Here is a 6,740-nt window from a genome sequence, read left to right on the forward strand (position 1 = left end):
CTTTTTTCAGTATTTAAATCAACATATGGTTTCAGCCATTGTTTTTGTTTGAATTCTAGCGCTCTATATATCTTTTTGAGTTTTAGTCCATATTTGAGAGCTTGTTTTAACGCTCTATAATGAATAACGTATCGTTCTTTATCATAAAGCGTTGTCAAAAGTTTTTTCTGTTTTGATCCGGGTGGTTTAGTATGTTCAGGACAAAGAGGTAGGTCTTTATGTTCATCATACAGCTCTTGTGGATACTCTAGATCTACTTCTAAAATATAGCCTACGTCGCTATCATCAGAGATATTGAAAAAATTTGACATATCCACATTTGAAACCCATTTGAAGCCCTCAAATGGTAGTGATTGAGTCATAGCCCAACCATAAAGGTTGTTTACGTCATAATACATTAAAAATTTGTTTGGCTCATCCTTATTGAATTCTTCACCCATATATTTATTGTTTGCTTTTGAAAATCTATTGCAGCATTGACTAATACCTCCACGAATACCTTTTTGAATGAATAAAACCATATCTATATCTGTTAATAGTTCAAGCTTCATATTTGTATATTTTAACATCGCGTCCCATGTTAATCCAGGAGTAGTGTAATAATGAGCAGGATCGAGATCATATGCATTCTTACAGGTTGATCGAAAATTCTCAAAAATATCAGCTAGTAAAAGTACATCAGTTTTCAGATAGAGATCAGAATACATTCCTAAATCTATTTTCTTCCAAATACTACCGAAAATATTCCATACGTTTTGAGCATGCTTATATTCTTCAGTAGGAATATCACTATCTGTCAATTGACTATGAAATTTTTCAATAGATGGTAACTCTGTCTCAGTTAGTCTATTTAAATTTTCTATGTATTCATATGGGAAAACTCCTTTTCTTTTGAGTAAATTAATCTCTTCTAAAGTATAATTATCTTTCTGAAATTCTCTCTGTACAATATCTAGCTGAGGTAAATAATATGCTAATTTATCTAGAGATGTAGGCATAAATCGAAAGGAATCAATGAAACGAAAGCTAATTCGACTGTTTGCAACTTCTTTTGTGAAGGATATGTATCGCTCCTTGTTTTCAGCGAGATCTTTCCTTCAAATTCTGAGTTAGTAGCAATTTCTGTTATAATAAAATGTGAGTCATAGCCTGTAAAGTTATGAAATACGACTGGTATGAAAGCAGCATTTTTATAATTCAAATTGCAATGATTGTGAGCTGCACCTCTAAATTTTCCTGTTAAATGACAATGATCACGAACTCTTTTTTGGTTATCTTGAAAATATTGGTTGCAAATATGACATCTTCTTGCCGTTTGGAATGTCCGTTCATTAATAAATGATAAATCCATTTTTATTGCATTATTATATATCTTTTCTAACTCAATCACTAGGGACTTCAATTGCTTTATAAACCATGATGCTGGTGATTCGTCTTCATTTAATTTTTTTCTATATGACTTATATATCGACTTACTATCATCATAACGGCATTTTATATATAATCCAATGCTATAGGCTTCATGTTCTTGGAAACTATGTCTCTTAACATTGAGATTTCTATTAGGATCTTCTATAGGTTTTAACAGACATTCAAAATCCGCGTATATAATAAATGGAACTTCCTCTTTATGTTTAAAATTTTTAAATTCTAAAGTAGCATCGTCAGGTAAATTAATCCGACACTTATTTATTTTGGAACAGTCAACTTCATGAGATTTCAAATTTTCCTTGTTAGTAAAATAATGAAGGCAACGTTCGCAAAGATAAATTTTTTCAGTATGTTGAGTAACTTGTCTACGAAGGAGAGCAGATAAAGTTTTAATCCATAGGTAGTGAGTTTCTAATTTGAATTTTTCATCATCTATTGATATTTGTGGTCTATTAGTCTCATTTTCATCAATATATTCGTTTTGTATTAAGAGTAAGTTCACATGTTTAGTTTGTTTTAATTTCGTTATATAGCACGGTGAGACTTCATATTTCGATCCATATTTTTTTAGTATATATAAATTTACACTTATATTATTCAACTTTTCAAATTTAGGAATACTTTTTATTTTTACAGGGAAGCTTATACCATCAAAATTCAGTTCATTCTCATAGGGCTTGTACTTAATTACTCTGTTTGGATTTCTTGCAACTGGATGAAGGCATGAAAGTATAGCCCATTTAAAACATTCATTGTCTTCATTTTTTACATTAACACAGGCTCTTTTATTATCTATGCTTGACGGTAATGGTATATACGAGCATGGTTTAAGTGGATTATACTTATTTATATTAATAGTGAGACCGACAATAGTTTTTAACGACCAGCCTGAGTCTCTTTCTTGAAATTCTTCGATTTGTTTAAGTATAATATCTTTAACGTTATTTTGAAACCATCTATCAAGATCAGTAGTCTTATAAATGCAAACATTTTCTGTGTTGAAATACTTGATTTGAATATCTTCTTCTTGATTTTTCTTTATGATAAATTGTGATGCCATTTCTGTATTTATTTTTAAGTTATTATGGATAGCAAGAAATTGAGGTATTTTAATTTGTAATAGTTAATTTGCGGCAACTAGAAATGTTTTTATATCTAAATGATGTTGATTAACTATACAGACTGTACTAATTCGATTTTCAAAAGCTGAATGAATTGGTCTCCAAACAACTCCATCTCCTAGAATTTCATCCTGAATAACTGTTAATGGTTGTATACTTCCACCAACTTTTATAGTTTTACTTAAATTGACTTCAATAGAATTCAAATGACAAGCACAAGTTTGACACCTTTGTCGAATTGCTCTACTTAAATCAGATCGTTTCATAAATTCATTAATTGAAATTATAGCATTAACTGTTAGATTTCTCCATCTAATACAATCGTCTATATCTAAATCGTTCGAATGGTTATAAGCTTTCCATAAATTTTTAATTGTTTCTTCAAAATAGGCGATAGAAGTCATGTTGTTAGTTATCTAGTTTTATTGTCTTGTACAGTCACTTGTCTATAGTTGTATAAAGGATTATTATGATGAAAGGATGGAAAAGGTAGTGAACAGCTCTAAAATGAACTTGTTCTCAGTTGGTAATGAATATTGATTTGTTTAACAAATCAATAAGGATTCAACTAACTACTGAGGAACTACTTGCAAATGGCGTAAGGTAAGGCAAGCTTAGCTCGCAGGCTGTCTCGAGAGACTGCGCTCTTTTGCTAGGCCAAAGCTGCTTTTAAAGGTTAAGTGAGGGCGCTGTCAGCAAACTGAGGGCGCTGCCTACAAAGTGTGGGCGCTGTAGGCAGTATATGGAAGGGTTAGCTCAAACGAAAGAGTGGGGGTGAACCGACTGTAGCACCATCTAACTTATTAATTTAGTATTAAAGGGTTTATATATAGATCTTCAGAATAAAAATATAGTCATTATAGCTTTGAGATACGATTCAGCTCACATATCATAGAGAATGATGGACTATATTTTAGATATTCAAGGCTTTCAGAGTCTCAATAATACTTTTATTTGTAAGGAGTTTGCCTATTTACCAGTATGTTCTAATACTTCACCTACAGTACTACTTTTTAAACCTCCATATCATTGGCTCAAACTGTCTATTGAATATCAAAGTATTAATAAGTGGTTGGAATTACATCATCATGGTATTTATTTTAATTATCGTTAATTAACATTGATTTTATTTGAAATATTTAATATAATCAATTTTATAGGTATATTATGGAGAAATGGTATTTTACCATATAATTTTTTAAAATGTACTATACGTAGTCATTTACATAATTGTAGAAATATTTATGTGAAAGGATTACAAAAGAAGCAATGGCTTAAAAAAATTATTCCTGAAAAGTAGGTTCAAATAATATACAATAGTACAAAATTCTAAATTCGAATTTAATTAGTTTTTTTTTTTTAATTACAGAAATATTTTAGATATCGAAACTGAAATGAGATGTCCGCGATTGGAAGATTTAAGTCTTAAATTTAAACCATCATGTATATATCATAGTCAGAATGGCGAGAATATAGTATGTGCTGCAGTAAATACACAAAAGATACACGATTGGATGATGGAAAGACAAAAACAAGCAAAATCAAAAGGGATCGACACAGTCGAAAGATTTACAGATGACTATAATTCATATAAAAATTCAAGTGAATATTTAAAAATAGCTATGTCAGACACTGAACATAAAGATTATAGACAAAGTATACTCTATTCAATGTATAATTAAAAATAATAAATATTAAATAAATAATAAATGTGTGCTTATTTAAATAGTAAAATAATCATAACGATTGTAAGAAAGGGTGAATGGATGGGAATAAGGTTCTCTCCTAGCAGAGATGTTTAGGAGGAACATCTCAAGGAGGTGTCAGTCGAGCGACTGCATTCGTAGTCTCTAGCATTCTCACGAAAACAGTTCCCTTCGTGGAGAGAGCACGTGTTGACTATAGACAGCATACGCTCCCCTCCGCACATCATGGTCCACGCTTAGCTAGAGCGTAGGAGAGAGAGAGACAGAGAGAGAAAGAGAGAGAGCGCACGTTTACTACTACTATAGTAGCGCATCCCCATCAGGCCAGAACTATAGACAGCATGCGCTCCCCTCCTCCTCGCACTGTGGACCACGCTAAGTCAGAGCTAGAGAGAGAGAGCATACATTTAATACTACTATAGTAGCACATCCCCATCAGGCCAGAACTATAGACAGCATGCGCTCCCCTCCTCCTCCGCACGCTCGGGCCCTATACCAAATGTATGCGTGTGTAGCTAATATACACAATATGCATCCTCTAAGGTACATGTGGCATTGGCTCTAGTGGTAGAACGCTAGCCTGCCAACCCAGAGGACTCCGGTTCGATTCTCCGGTCTGTCTTTTCATTTTTTTCAAAAAAAAATCGTCGCTATTTTCTATATTCGTTTCATTCTCAATGTAGCAAGTAAATTATTAACAATATATATATTTATAACTTTAAAAAAACATTTAAATTTAATTAGACTAAAAGCACTAGGTATAGGGTCCCTAGGGACTAGGAGCCCTAGGGACTAGGAGCCCTAGAAACCTTCCTCAAAAATTATAAACAATTATTAACATTAATAATAATAATAATTAACATAGAAGGGATAGAGGCCAGGGAATCAAAGGGTTAAACCAAGGGACCCCCCACGAATATTGTTAATAATAATTGTTAACAATAATAATTATTATTAACATAGCCAGGGGGTCCAAAGGGTTAAGCCCGGTGGGGTCAAAGGGTTACAGACCCCCCGCAGGTGTGCTGGAACATACATTGCTATACTACTAACAAGTCTTTCAGAATATTTAAAGTACGAGTATACAGGATATTTTCCCTAATTTGAGTTAAGGATTCAGGGTTTTTGTCCCGTATACATAAACCAAACTGGTAATATTTTTTATTCTTTTTATTTTTTAAAACTTCGCCGGCTTTCAAGGTTTCATTTAACGCTAGTTTGTGATATTTAATCAACTCGCGCGCTCATTCGTCGCAAGGTTGCCCATTTGAGCTTATAAAATAAAGTACATTATTGTTACAATTATGTAAAGGATCGCGGTTTTTTCCAATATTTCTATTCATATTATAAAATAGTTCATCTGAGTCACAGGATTCATCAGAACTATTATCTTCTTCATTCGCAATTTCTGTATCATCTGTTGTATCTGTGTTTTCTTGATTTAAGTTTTTATCTTCCAAGTTCTGATTCGATTTAGTGACTCTGGTAAGATCACGTCTTTCTTTTTCGGAATCCAACGAGGATTCGTCTTTTTCGGAGTAGACTACTGAATTAGAAGCAGGAACAGGTATCTTTTTAGGTCTTCCCTAGGTCTTTTGGTTGGCAAAACTGGTTTTATAGCGTCTTGCGTATTTTTTCGCGGTCGACCTGGGGGTCTTTTGGAAGTTGTAGTTTCGGGTGCCGTATTATGGATCGGTATAGGTGGGCTTTCGAGAGTTTGCTTCTGTCGCCTCGTAATCACATTAGTACTAATATATGTGTCTGATTTATCTATTACCAAACTTTTTACCTCAACTAACTTACTTTTTACAATGGTATCAATTAATTTATTACGTTTACCTAAGGGAACAATTATGTCGCCTATGCGCAGTGTTTTTGTATTTAAGTTAAGCAAAGCTTTACTTTTATATAAAAGATCATTTCCTATTATTCCCTCTGGGGAAATAGGAAAGTCATTTTGGACAACTTCGAACCTTGTTGGTAAAGAAAATATTTCGATAATGGCATAACATATTGTTTCATAGGGTTTTCCACTAATATCTTTAATTATCAATTTATCAGCGGTTTTGACAAGTGTTTCTTCTGCAACAAATCGTCTCTTAACCCATTAACGTCCAAAATGTCAAAATTTCTTGCACGTTTTCAAAGTGATTTTTTCCTATGTAATTGGCGTTAAAAAAATTCTTGAACCACATATTCTGATGTAAAATTGCATGCTCTTTCAGAATCCGTTGCCAGAATCATGATAAAACTCACAGAAAAAGAGATATGCTCGATTGAAACATAAAAAATACCTAAATTTTCAAAAAAAAAAATTTTTAGGATTTTTTTTCGAAGTGTTACGGTGAAGATATCACCTTGCGACCGTGATCAAAGGTGATCATGGGATTTGAAGTTTAACAGGGAATTTTTTTGTTTACCTTGAACCATCGCTTCTTTACAAAATGGCGGAAAAAACGAATTTTTTTTTTTCAATCTTCAT

Source organism: Phymastichus coffea, unplaced genomic scaffold (genome assembly GCF_024137745.1).
Source record: "Phymastichus coffea isolate CEN01 unplaced genomic scaffold, Cenicafe_Pcof_1.1 PCOF00014, whole genome shotgun sequence".
NCBI classification, from domain to species: domain Eukaryota; kingdom Metazoa; phylum Arthropoda; class Insecta; order Hymenoptera; family Eulophidae; genus Phymastichus; species Phymastichus coffea.